General features: G+C 41.2%; 1 protein-coding gene across 3 annotated transcripts in view; it reads right to left on the bottom strand.

Annotated features, from left to right (window-relative positions):
• The window catches only part of MICU1 (mitochondrial calcium uptake 1), a 137,414-nt gene extending 136,772 nt beyond the window's left edge, over positions 1-642 (bottom strand). For all 3 annotated transcript variants that reach the window (XM_040975926.1, XM_040975925.1, XM_040975924.1), the window contains exon 1: positions 494-642. The gene's annotated coding sequence lies outside the window, so the exon portion shown is untranslated. The remainder of the gene's footprint in view (positions 1-493) is intronic.
• Positions 643-14,785: the final 14,143 nt, after the last annotated feature.

Here is a 14,785-nt window from a genome sequence, read left to right on the forward strand (position 1 = left end):
TCAACACACCCGAAGAGGTGTGAGAACAAAACTTGAGACAAGGAGAGCGCGAAGGCGATGCAAAAGAGCCGCCCAAACAGCCTGCACTTGGGCTGCTCGGGCGCTGTCCCTCTTCTTTCTCAGACAGCGGCATTTTCCTCTTATTCCTTAACGGCAAACTCTGCCGCCCACTTCCAAACACATGCACCTTGTAGTCCAGGCTACCAGGGAGTCCCGGTCCACCATGCCTGAGAACCCGGTACTGAAAAAAAAAGTTTTCCCGGGACAGGGAGAGGAGACGCGGCGGAGGGAGGACCGGCTCCGGCAGGCACGCCCCGAGCTGGGCGCCGGAGGCAGAAAGCCACTCGGCCGGACTGCAAGAAGCGGCCGCTCGCCCGCGGCTGACAGATGGCCGACCCCGGGAGGCCAGGACCCTGAAACTGCTTCACCATCCCTGCCCTTGCGACCTCCCGAAACGACTGTGCCCTCACTCTCGCACAAGTCCAACACTCACCCGTCCCCGATCGAGGGCCAGCAGCAGTTCAGTCAACCAGCCCACGTCTGACAACCGGAGACCAACAAGCGGCCAGGACCTGCCTCCACCGCCCACCCTCACGTGACTCTCGCAGCCGCTGGGCCTGTCGGGATCGCGACAACCGGCGTGTGGGAGGGGCGCGCGGGAGGAGAGGGAAGGGGCGGGGAAAGCTCGGCCCCGCCCCGCCCCGCTCGGCCCCGCCCCCTGGCTGTTTTGGCGGGAAGGCGGGCCTGCTCCTCTGAGGCCCTGAGGTGTTTTACCACAGGCACGGAGGCGTCTGTTAGCAAACGTTGATTATATCTGCCGCCACCTGCTTGGTATTTGTTTTCACTCGGGATAAGAAAAAAGGAGTAAAGAGAAAACCAGAGTGAAAAAGAGACCAGCGTGAGTTGGGCATTTTTCCTTTGCAACTGCATTTTTAGGTTTAAATTTCTGGTAAAATTTCCTCCCCCTTTTATAACCATGAGGATTTCTTTTTGGAACGTTTAGAAATCTCGTCGCTCTTGCTACTGTGTGAATTTTCCAAGTGTTTACTTGGAATCTCATATTATTGTCTTTTGGTGTATAGTCTTTAAGCTACTAAAAGAAAAAAGTGTTTTTCCTCCACAAAGTTGTTTCTAGCTGAAGTTAGGGCTAGGAAGGCAGCATATGGTGGGGTCTTGGTGCCTTGTCCATTCAGCCAACCTAAGGCTTTTGGCCAGTGAGTTTAACACACATTCCAGGTTAGTGTTGATTAGCTAACACCTGTCTTGTTCATTGGTCTATTGTGGGTTGGGTAGTGTCATGCGCTTTTCGATGTTTACTTGTTAATTATTTTTAAAAGTTTTTACGTTATTATTATGCACAGCTAATTCCCACAACCTGGTTCTTTAAAGTGAGCCGAAAACAGCAGACGCAAACGAGGTATTTTAGCAGATTTATTCCAGCGGGGCAGGATCGGGGTGGTGGGAGATCAGGTGGGGTGGATGGAGGCACCTGGGGCCCCTTATCTTCAAGGTGTGGGGGGTGCGATTGGGAAGGATTGAGGGCAGGCCCCAGGGGATTGGGCAGGCCCCAGGGGATTGGTGCCTGCAGCTGAATGCCTGGGGATGATTGGTGGGTGGGCGGGTTGGGAGATTGGGGGTGGGATTCTTGGGTGAAATGCCTGTTACGTCTGATTGGTGATGGTTAGACCGCCACGATTTCGTCAACAGTGAGGAAGAAGTGGCGCCAAGCAGGGTATCAGTCTCTGTGATGAGCTTCAACCTTCAAATCGCTCCTCACATTACTTCCTTCAGAATGCTTTTCAGAATTTCCGGGAAGGTTGGCATTCTCTGGCAGTGGAAGTGGAATGAAAATGTACCAGAGAGCCTTGAATTAGAATGGTGTCCAAGAAATTACTTAGCTGTGAAAAAGGAAACCACAGAAAGACAAAACTCTCACTGGCGTTCAGTTATGAAGGGAGCAAAATGAACTATTTTCTGCCTTTTTCCTCAGAAGACCCTCCATCCCCACTTACCTACAAGCAGCAGACTTGTGTTTGTCGCCTTGTATCACCACTCTGCCCTCCCCCAGCACTGGTTTCTTCATGCCAGCTTGTGGCATGGAGCCTTTCTTGGCAAGTAGAAGCAAATGAAGAGCCGGGTCAGTAGCACAGGAGGTGCTGGGCTTGGGCACAACCTATTCTGAACGATACTTGCCGTTCAGACTCTTAAGCAAGACTTTTTTTTTTCCTTCCATTTTATTTATTGGCAGGTGGAAGGCAGAGAGACAGATAGGTGAAGATCTTCCTGTCATGGGTTCACACCCCAAATGGTCGCAACAGCCAGGCCTGGGCCAGGGTGAGGCCAGGGAGTCAGTCTGGGTCTCCCACCTGCATGGCTAGTACCTCATGCTGGATGCCCCACCTGCTGCCTCCCAAGGTGTGCAGCAGCAGGATGCAGCATCAGAAGCACAGTAGCTGGGACTCGAACTAGGCACGGTGATGGAGATGCAGGTATCCCAAGTGGTGACTTGAGTCACTGCACCAAAGGCCTTTTCTCTTACATTTTTAAAACTTAGGGAAGATTGTGAAGGAATTTTATGTGTGATATACAAATCAATACCATATGGATCATTAAAATTGAAAATATTTATTTAGTCACTTTGAAATAACAAACCCATTATATGTTGACTTAAATAAAATTTAAAAAATAATAATAACTTCCAAAAAATTTTAGCAACATTAGTTTTACATTCTCTTAAATTTTTTAGCATCTGGTTTGATAGAACACTGCTGATTAGCCTATCTTTTCTGCATTCAGTGTCTTGCTATGGACATATATCACCTCTGGCAGACTCTACTCTGTAGGGATAACGGAGGTGACAAAGGCAAATAACACTAAGCTATTAAGAACTGATTTAGAGATGACTCAAAGGGGTTTCAGGATCCCCTAGGAGTTCTCTGAGTCCACTTGAAGGATTTTTGTTTTAAACCATACACATGTTACCTGCCTTTTTGGTTTGGTCATTTTGGCATCAAGTAGAACACTTTAAGCAGAACATGACAAAGATAATTTGCAGATTACACCAGTGTTTTAAGTGTAAGTATTCTTTCTCCATTACATAAGAATTAGAGTTGAGGCTAGCTTTTCGAATAGCGATTAAGACACCACTTGGGATGCCACATTCTACATCAAGAGTGCCTGTGTTTGTGTCCTGGCTCTGTTGTCCATTCCAGCTTTCTACTACTGTGTACCCTGGGAGGCAGCAGTCATGGCTTAAGTCCAAGAGATCCTGTCGCCGGTAGGGGACACCCAGGTTGAATTCCTGGCTCCTTGCTTTGGTCCAACCCAGACCAGATATTTGGAGAATGTACCAGAGGGTGGGAGAACTCTGTGTTGACTGTGTTTCATACAATTAAAGATCATGTGTTGTGGTGTAGTGAATTAATTAGACATCCCATATCAGAGTTCCCATGATCAAATCCCAGCTCTACTTCCTGCTAATGCTGATGATGGCCCAAGTCCTTGGATTCCTGCCACCCATGTGGGAGACCCACACTGAGGTTCTGGATCCTGGCTTCAACTGGGCCCAACCCTGGATCTTGCAGACAAATGGAGAGTGAGCCAGAGGCTTGGAGAACTCTGTCTTTGTCTCTTTCAGGAAATAAAATTAGTTTAAAAAATTTGAAAATATAACAGGATACTTCAGGGTCATAGGCATGATAGACACATTCTATATTAGAACTTGATCTACTAATCCAATATTGCATTTCAGGCTGCTGTGCAAGATATAAAATCTCACTAATGGGACTTTATAGCCTCTGCACAATCTAATATTAAGACCCATTTTGTGACCAGTAAAATTTGGATTAAAATTCATTTCACATACACATACATACATTCAATACCTACTATATGCAAGGCTCAAAATAAGAGCTGGGCTTATAAAAATGTATAAGCTCACTTCCTGTGCCCTTGAGCAACTTATAAATACTCAGCCTTTGATAACCATAGGCAGATGATTTCCAGGAACCTCCAAGCATACAAAAACTCTTGGGATGCTTAAGTGCCTTCTATAATACAACATAATATTTGCATAGCATATAAGCTACACACAACCTCCAGTATGCTTTAAATCGTATAGATTATTTTGTTTAAATATTTTATTTATTTTTATTGGAAAGGTATATAGATAGGAGAAGAGACAGAGAGGAAGATCTTCCGTCCGATGATTCACTCCCCAAGTGGCTGCAATGGCCAGAGCTGAGCCAATCCAAAGCCAGGAGCCAGGAGCTTCTTCCAGGTCTCTTGCGTGGGTGCAGGATCCCAAAGCTTTGGGCTGTCCTCCACTACTTTCCCAGTCCACAAACAGGGAGCTGGATGGGAAGCAGAGCTGCCAGGATTAGAACCAATACCTATATGGGATCCCTGTGTGTTCAAGATGAGGACTTTAGCCACTAGGCTACCGTGCTAGGCCCTCATGTGTGGATTATTTAGATTTTTGTAAAACAATATAAATGCCATCTAAATAGTTATTTCACTGTATTTTCAGGGGATAATGACAAGGATATAACATCTGTATTTGTTCAGTAGAAAAGCAAGGTTTTTTAATTTGTATTTTCTTTCAGTGCAGTTGGTTGTTGGTTCTAAAGGGACAACTGTAGAGAATGAGAACCGTGTCCTTCTATAAATGCATTTTGTTTTGCCAAGTCTAATATTTCCCAAGCCACTTTGATGATCAAATGGCTCAGAATTACCTGGAGAGATTATTGTTAGATTATGAGATAATGCTTGGGTTTTTGGTTTGGTTTGCCTTTTGAGGTTTATTTATTTACTTACTTAGAGTACATAATTAGAGATCCATCTTCCAACTGCTGGTTCACGTCCTAAATAGTCACTACAGCCAGACCTATCCAGCCAAAGCCAGGAGCCAGAGACTCCATCCTGTTTCCCCTATGGCTGTCAGGGCCCCGAGCCCTTGTACCATCTTCCACTGCATTCCCAGGAATCTGGAGCAGAAGCAGAACAGTCAAGGCTCAGACTGTCATTCCAGGCAGCAGCTTAGCTGGCTGTGCCCTAGTGCAAGCCGCAGTCATCTGCTGGAGTGGATCCAAACAGGGCTCAGAACCCGGATGTTAACATCCCAGGTCATCTCCATGCCAAGGTGAGATTGGGAATGAGTTCCAAATCCCGGGTCTGCTGCCAAGAGGTGGCTTTGGTCTTTGCCTGAGTATTATCACTTATGATATGTAATCTCTGTTTTGGCTTTCTTATTTCAAAAGTAAATTGTACTTAAAGACCTGTGCTCTAAGTGGGACTATTTAATTTCAGTCAGTTAAAATAGAAGTTGATATACTTTTTTCAAAATTTTATAGTGCATCTACCTTTGTCATATAATAATATTGTCATATAATAATATTAATATGAGATGTTGCGAGAACAGTCTCCAGCCTACCATGCTACTGAGAAAAGCAAAAAACTTTTGCAAAAAGGTTTTTAATACAAAAAGTGTTATTTTATAAAGCTTGATTCAGTTTGTTTAAAATCAATTCAGTGACATGTCCCTTGTTTCACTACATGTCTCTTTAGGACTCCATAGATTATGGTATTTGAATTCAAATACAGTTTTCCCATCACAGATTTCTTCTGAGGTCTGTATCTGTCTGGGACAGTAGGTGTCTAGACTTGCAATGAATGTTCTTTCCAAGTAATTTTGGACAAAATTAACTATATTTGAGTAAATAAGAAAAAAATCCTAAAGCATACCTTTAATTCTTCCTTTCTTTTTACTACAAAGAGGAGTGGGAGATAAATAGCTAAAACAGTTATAAATATGATTTATAAAAATGGAAGAATAGTCTTCATTTTATCATTGAACTTTCCAAAATTGCAAAATACCTGCCCAGCTCTTGATTTCTAAATATTTTTCCTCTCAAAAAGGAGCCAGGGCTTCATGGAGATATGTGTAACTTCATACACAGGCAGGAAGGTAGAAGATACCAGGTACATTTTGCTGTGGCTGAGAGGAGGAAAGTACCCACGCAATAAAAAGGAGGCACGTCCAAAGGACCCAGAATGAATACTTCATGTTTTAGGAAATTGATTAATTGAATTGATTATGTAGATTAAGCAAGGATGCACAAAGGATAAAAAAGCAAAGTTAGTACTTTTGTTCCAGTTACTAGTTTTTCAACCTCCCAAAAGCATTTTAGGCCCCTCCAAGATAATTGCCGATTTGACTTTTCCCTATTTTTAAATGTAAATGATGTCTCATCTTTCTTAAGCATTTATAAATTATGCAGAAACACATGCCCTTAAATTCCAATAGAGAAGCATTTGAAACAAAATATGAATTTTTCTTATTCTAATGTTCCTCATAAACATACTCACTGTTAAGTTTTATTTTCTCTCTTTTTAAAAATCTATTTGCTTTTATTGGAAAGTCAAATTTACAGAGAGCAGAGACAGAGAGGAAGATCTTCCATCCAATTATTCACTCCCCAAAGAACTACAACAGTCGGAGCTGAGCCGATTCAAAGCTGAGAGCCAGGAGCTTCTTCCAGGTCTCCCGCGCAGGTGAAGGGCCCCAAGGCATTGGGCTGTCCGTGACTTCTTTCTCAGGCCACAAGCAGGGAGCTGGATGGAACGTGGAGCTGCTGGGATTAGAACCGGTGCCCAGATGGGATCCTGGCACGTTCAAGGCAAAGACTTTTGCTGCTAGATCACTGCGCCCGGCCCCCCTGCATAGTTTTTAAAAGTGAAATAATTCACAAAATCTAAAAATTTTAAAGTACAAATATACGAACTAGTTTCTCTTCCATCTTTGTTCCTAAAACATCACATGTATTAGTAAGCAACTAGCAAAACTAGTGTTTATGCATTCCCATTCACACATGTTTTCATATCATGTCATATAATAGATTTTATTAGCTTTTTATATTAGTATATAGTATTACATTTTATACACAACATATACACACTCATGTCTTTAATAGTCAGTTACCTGGTTTGAGTAATCAAACACTTAGGTTATTTCTAAATGTTGCTTTTATAAATAATCTTCAATGAATAACCTTGCAAATACATCTTTTTGCCTGTGGGTGAGTCTGTGGAATACATTTCTGGACAGAGTGGTGAAGTCAAAAGTTTCACAGGACCGGGCTTTGAGACAGAACTTACAGAGTTTAAATGTTTAATAGGGAGTGCCCTCAGGTTCAACAATTGTGGGAGGGAGGTGGCAGAAGCAGAATTAGGCAGAAGGAGAAACAGACCCAGATGCACACAGCCTCAGCTAACCCTAAAGGGAAGCCATGGAATGAACAGACTCATCAGAGCTTGCCTGCACGGAGTGGGTTGCCCCAGAAAATCATGTCGTTGGTCAGGCAGCTCTTTGCAGCCAGCGTGAAGCTTAAAGCAGCTGACAGTTGAAGACTGTCTGCTTACAGAATTCTCAGAAGTTGTGGCAACAAGATGTTTCTGGAAAGGAGTATATACATTTTGTGATTTATATATATGTATATGTGTGTATTGGTATATATATGTATATATATAAAATTCCATATATTTGCCAATCTGTGTAAAATGTTATAGCTCAGTATACAGCCATTTACTGCACAGCAACATTTCAGTCAACAATGGACTGTATAAGATTATAATGGAGCCAAAAATCCTTGTCACTAAGGTGACATCCTAGCCTTCCTAATGTAACACACAGCATTACTCACATGTTTGTGGTAAGGCTAATATGAACAAACATACTGGACTGCCAGTCATATAAAAATGTGGTACACACAATTATGTGTATTTACGTGAAAGTTGATAATAAATGGCTATGCTGGTGGTTTCTGTATTTACCAACCATACTTTTTATTCTAATTTTAGGATATATTTCTTTAATATTTTAAAAAATTTTTACTGTGAAACAATATGCTCAGTTACTGCAGCCAGTGACCTCATTCATCTCGTGTTTATTATACCTCGAGTGTATCAAGAGACCATTTCAGGCAATTGACCTACACCATCTCGGGAAGGACAGTGACACTCTATGATGCTCACCTAGCAATGCAATTACCCTCAAATGATATAGCTCTCAAAAGGTATACCCATCATGAAGTGGCTCGTGGCTGTGGTTTTAATTTTCTTTCTTATTTACAAGCTTTATTTATTTTATTTGAAATGCAGAGAGAGAGATAGGGAGAGACAGAGATCTCTCATCCACCCGTTTATTCCCCAAGATAGCCACAAAAGGCAGCTCTGTGCATGCCAAAGCCAGGAGCCAAGGAACTTCATCTGGGTCTCCTGTGTGGGTGGCAGGGACTCTGGCTTGCCGGCGGCTTCTGCTGCTCTTCCAAGATCGTTAGCAGGGAGCTGTACAGGAAGCAGAGCAGCCAGGATTTAATCCCGTAATTCCAGTATGGGAGGCCAGCACTGCAAACTGTGGCTTAACATGCTATACCACCATGCTGGCCTCAGTTTTCCTCTTTTGTTTTTCCTCTCTTTTTTAAAGAAAGTGTTTGTTTTTAATGGAATTTGAAGTGATTCTTGTGTGTATAAGACCAATGTTTCTCTTGCTGTGAACTGGTCATTTATATTTGTACATTTTTCTATTGTGGTAAAAATTTTTAAAATATACAGTTTTTTAGATGCATTAACCGTATTCTCACCGTATTCACTACCAATCTAACAATATAATATTTTAAGTTAATACTTTATGTTTGAGATTGTGGTTATGTAATATTATTCAAAATCAAGTCATGTAGACTATTGTACTTATCTTACACCATTTTCCGTTTTTCCTGTAGTTAACAACTGGCTGATTTCTTTAATGTACTTTGTTTTCTCTATGTCTGAGACCAGTTCTTCCCTCAGTCCAAAACACATGAGGCATTGTAGTCTGTGCAACTGACATCTCTTGCATAAATTGTAGGGATAATTGCTTCCTTCTTAGGTCATCCAACTGCCTCCTTACAATCTTTTTGTTTCTGCCCCTTGTCTGACTGTAGTCTATTCTCAAGTGGCAGCAAGAGTGATCAATCTAGATTTTTAAAGTGTAAACCAATCATTTCACAATTACAATGACTGATTTTCCTCATAGTAGAACCATTTATTTGTGATTCCAAGGGCTCTCCAGAAACTATCATTCTCGCTTCCCCCTTGCCTCCCCTCCATTATCTCTCAGACTTCATTTCTCTCAGTCCCTGCATTTCTAGCTTTCATATTCACTATCCTCACTGGCACATAGCATGCGACTTTTTTTTCTTTTCATTATTTTTTTTTATTGCAAAGCCAGATATACAGAGAGAAGGAGAGAGAGAGGGGAAGATCTTCAATCTGCTAATTTCACTCCCAAGTGACCACAATGGCTGGAGCTGAGCCAATCCGAAGCTAGCAACCAGGAGCTTCTTCCAGGTCTCCCATATGGGTGCAGGGTCCCAAGGCTTTGGGCCGTCCTCGACTGCTTTCCCAAGCCACATGTAGGGAGCTGGATGGGAAGTAGGGCTGCTGGGATTAGAACTGGCGTCCATATAGGATCCCACACATTCAAAGTGAGGACTTTAGCCACTAGGTCACCACACCTGGCCTGTGACTGTTTTTCTATGCCACCTTGTGACTAATTCCCTGATTTCTCTCAGCTCTGAACTAAAATGCCACTCCACAATGAGGTCTACCCTGACCATCTTATTCAAATTGTAATTCACACTCTACTCCCCTACCATTTAGAGGAATTTTAGCACACCTCCTATTTCACTTTTTGTCATTTATTTTAATGGCCTATATTGTCTTCTACTTATTATGTAATTTACTTATTATCTTCCTTTGCTAAAATCAAAGCTCCATGAAAGTTACTTCCTATTTGTGACTTAAAGTGGGAACTCAGTAACTAAATATTTACTGTGAATGAATATACAAGGGTACTTCAGAAGGTTCCTAGCAAATGGAGTTGAAAAGTTGAAGGATGGACATTTAGCCTGGTGGTGAAGGTGTCAGTCAGGATGCTCTCGTAGTACATCAGAGTTCTAGATTCAGTTCCCAGCTCTGGCTCCTGATTCTAGCTTCCTGCTAGTGCAGACCCTAGAATACAACAGGGATGATTAAGGCATTGGAAGTACGCCACCCATGTGGGATACCTAGGTTGAGTTGCTGGCTCCCAGCTTCAGTCAGGCCCAGTCCCAGGCATGGCAGGCAGTTGGAAAGTGAGCCAGCAGATGAGTGCTTGCTGTGTCGCTCTACCTCTTAAATGAATTACTATTTAAAGACTAATAGATGAAAGTTTATCTTTGCTGTGAGTCTGAAATCCATGTATAGGTTTTTTCATAATACACAATTTCCATGAATTTTGGAAGATCTCTCTTTGCCTGGATGTAAAGAAAAAATTTGCCACCAAAATAAGTTTATCTTTTAATTCCTTTTTCTTTGCATCATTCTTATTTTTTCTTTGTTTTTCAGCAAGCATTTTTATTCTCTTTTTCTTTTATTTCTCCTAGGAATCAAACAAAGATTTTCATGTTTTCTGTGGCTCGGATTACTTTCATTTCAGTTGTATGTTTAATTGGTGGTATGACTTGGTATAGACATCTGGACTAGAAATAGATTTCTTTGAGGACTTGTAAGATACTATACTACAGGCCTGGCGCATTACCCGCCTTGCATGCACCAGGATCTCATATGGGTGCTGGTTCTAATCCCCGTGGCTCCACTTCCCATCCAGCTCGCTGTCTGAGGTTTGGAAAAGCAATCGAGGAGAACACAAAGACGTAGCCCTGCACCCATGTGGGAGACGTGGAAGAAGCTCCTGACTGTTGGCTTCGGATCAGCTCAGCTCTGGCTGTTGTGGTCACTTCTGTGTAATGAGCTGGCAAACTAATCAATCCTTGTATACTCTAATTCTTCTTGGTTTATTTCTTTGATGACTTTTCTCTGGACTCTTTATTCTCTTTAGAATTTCTTAACAAATGACATCTCTTTTTTTTTTTTTTTTAAAAAAGATCGTTGTTATGACCTCTTATTCAATATCATTTATACAACAATACAGAAGAAGAACTGAAACAACATATTCCAAGATTAAGTAATAATAAATGTACACCCTTCAATAAGCAAACTCACTAGGCTGTCACCATTAAGAATAAGTGAGCTAAAGGGATTTTTTAAGCCAAATCACAATATTTGGGGGAACGGGGAGTTATTTTGCCACAATAAAATATATATGAAGTTTAATGTTTCAACATTTTGGTTTTTTTTTCTGTTTTCAGTAACGTAGTATTAAAGCCCTTAAATTGTGTTGTATACTTTTTAAGGTGAAAGGGTTGAAAGTATTAAAGAAAACTTTAAATAGAAACCATACTTTGGATATTCCCCTAGGCCAATTGTCCACTGACATATAACGGAAACTTCTGCTGCCCTGATTTCCCCCAAAATGTCTGCTCTTAACACAGATGCATATGAAGCTATTCTTTCTTATCAGTATTATTTGTTAAAGCTGAATTCATCAGCTACAGACAAATAACTTTCCATGCTTCTGCTTTCCCTAAAAGACATATAAGTTTATAATAGGCAGTCACAATAACAAGCTCAAATTACTTTGTTAATCTACACTATAACTGTGGTGAGGTAAGCCTCTTATCCACTGTCACTTTGAATTCTCAGTTAGCAGATTGTTCTTGTATATGCAGTAACATGGAAACGTTTGACTTGATCTGATTTTAACAGTTTTGTTGTCAGAAATGTGAACCTCAAAAGACCTTCAGCAGCCCCATGGAGCCCTTGGCACTCAGGTCTCTCTCTGACCCCAGAATTCCAGGACAGGATCCTAGATCCTGTTGGATCCAAGCTCTGCTTTTTTTTTTTCATCCTGATATTTCTGATATTACTCTGCTCACCAGTGTTTGTACTAAGCTTCCTGGTAAGTTACCTTTTTGTTAATACAGGGAGGAAATCTGAAGATTTTGTGGGGTTTTTAGACAGCAGCAGAATTACTAGACTACTTTTAAATATAGGTGTTTTAAGGAATCTAAAGCAAAATGTGTTAAGACTTTCCCATCATACCCCAAAAACCCCTGCTTCCTATGTGTATATTCTCTGTAGGTCAAGATCTTGTGCCCTGGAGCTGGCCTTGTGGTGCATCTTATAGGATGCCTGTGTTGCTGGCATCCAGTTCAAGTCCTGGCTGCTCTGCTTCTGATCCAGCTTCTTGCTAACGTGTCCAGAAGAGAATTGGACTATCCAAGTACCTGGGCCCTTGCCACCATTGCAGGAGACACGGGTGGAATTTCATGCTCCTGGATTTGCGCTGTTCCACCCTCTACTGCCATCTGGAAAATGAATCAGTGGATAAAGATCTGCCCTTCCCTTTCTCTTTGTTAATTTGCCTTTCAAGTAAAGTAAATCTTTACAAGCAAAGTGAAGTCAATCTTTAAAAAAAAAACAACCTGAATCTTTAAAAAGGTATTGCTCCATTGGCAAAAAAAAAAAAAAAAGAGTAAATTTTTAAAAGAATGATTTAGAATTGCTGTTGGCTACTTTGAAGAACCTTCAACTTAGACAAAATGCTTCCATGTTGAGGTGCCCTTGAAAAGAGAATATCAGAAACAATGGAATACATTCTTTAGTATTCAGAGACATTATGAAGACAAAATAACTGAAAAACAACCTCTCTAAATAGCTCTTTACAGCACATTAGTGGAAAAGTCAAGGCTACAACTCAGACTGACTCTGCAGACTCTCCTGCCAAACCTCTACTCCTCTCTACCCTCTGCTATCTAATTGCTCTGAATCCTCTAAAACGTTTGATCTCTCACCCTTCCTACCAGAGTTCTCTTAATGCTAACTCAACCCTCCAACAAATAAATACTGAAGTGAAAATAAAGTCTTACAGTGCTTACAAGAGCTGAATGCAAATCTAGGTCTTATAGGTTGTAGAACTTCAAACCATTAAAAGGATTTCCAGGACTCTAAAAAAAGGACCAAGCCAAATTTATAGAATAATTAATAATATTCTAGAAGCCTCTGGCTTAGGAAACCCAAATTTATATCAATTTATTCGTGACCGTGGATACAATAAATACTTGAAAATCTCTAGAGGAAGCCCACTAGGATAGTCTAACTATACACCTGCAAAATCCTACTAAGCATGCCTCCAAAGAAGGAATGTAAAGATCTGCAGAAATGGGTCAACAGTTATTAAGCTGGCCTGCATTAGCCCTATAAATAGACTGACCCATAACCTTTGAACAGTAAAAGATGACTCTCCTGAGGACTATCAAGTAAACGTAGAATTTTTCACATAAAACTCTAGCTTTGGGCCTGGCGCGGTAGCCTAGTGGCATGCGCCAGGATCCCAATTTAGGCATCGGTTCGTGTCCCGGCAGCCCCAGTTCTCATCTAGCTCCCTGCTTGTGGCCTAGGAAAGCAGTCAAAGATGGCCCAAGGCCTTGGGACCCTGTACCCGCATGGGAAACCTGGAAGAATCTCCTGACTCCTGGCTTCGGATTAGCTCAGCTCAGCTCTGGATGTTGTGACCACTTGGGAATGAATCATCAGACAGATCTTCCTCTCTGTCTCTCCTTCTTTCTGTATATCTGACTTTCCAATAAAAAATTAATAAATCTAAAAAAAAAAAAACAAAAAACCCAACACTCTAGCCTTAAAGGCCATGAAGATCAAGTGGCTTTCTTAGTCCATTTTGTTACTAAACTGCACATAGGTGCACATAAACTGCACTAAAGAAACATGTATCTGATTGCAAGGCATCTCCCCTAACAAAACTGTACCTTCTAACAGAACATTCTAAAAGGACATAAGAGCAAAAATAGTAACAGATCAACCAAATGGTGGCCTTATAATTACAGCAGTTATAGGGACCACAACCTTATTTTCAAAGAAACCTCCTTTTAATTTTGCCTCTGTTAATAGATATCATTAATGTAAACATAAAGTGCATGGGAAAAGAGTTAAATATGAGAAAACTGGGGAAAATTGCTTATCTTTTTCATAATTTTAATTTTTTAAAAGACTTATTTATTTGAAAACAGAATTTAGAGAAGGGAGACAGATAAGGACTTCCATTCACTGGTTCACTCTAGAAATGGCTCCAGTGGCCAGAGCTGAGCTGATCTGAAACTGGGAGCCAGACACTTTTTCCCACATGATCTGCCACATGAGTATAGGGTCCCAAGGATTTGGGACATCCACCTCAGCTTTCCCAACCCATAAGCAGGGAGCTGGAAGGGAAGTGGAACAGCTGGGACATGAACTGATACCCTTAAATAAGACACTAGTATTACAGGGCTAAGGATTAGCTGGCTGTGCCACCATGCTGGCCCCAATAATTCTCAATATTGACAGAGCTCCAAGGAATTGTTTGATAAGCTATGTTCCTTAATTCCTTTAAATATCAAAGAGAACCCAAACTTTTTACTGAGTTGGTAGACCATGTCTTTCTACTTAAGCACCACCATGATACATCAAGAACTTCTTTGGGAGCCTGGCTTTGTAATAAAGTAAATAAATCTTTAACCAAAAAAAAAAAAAAAAGGAGAAGAAGAACTTCTTTGGAAAAATAGAAATACCTGGGGTTGCGGTTTAAAATCAGATTCAAAGCACTCTTTAGTAGAACCCATAACTGTTCACTTTTGCTCTTTTTCTAAAAATTTTGTCTTCCTCTTTTGTGATTCAACCCTGCCAACCTGTGAAACAGTGACCTGCTCTCCACTGGGGGCCAAATAAAATTCTCCTCTTTAAAAAATAACTTTAGATAGATTCTATGCCTGTCATACATTGACACATTATTTGTTCTCCAGGCCCAAATTGATTG

Source organism: Ochotona curzoniae, unplaced genomic scaffold, assembly GCF_017591425.1.
Source record: "Ochotona curzoniae isolate NIBS_2020 unplaced genomic scaffold, NIBS_Ocur_1.0 contig_2692, whole genome shotgun sequence".
NCBI classification, from domain to species: domain Eukaryota; kingdom Metazoa; phylum Chordata; class Mammalia; order Lagomorpha; family Ochotonidae; genus Ochotona; species Ochotona curzoniae.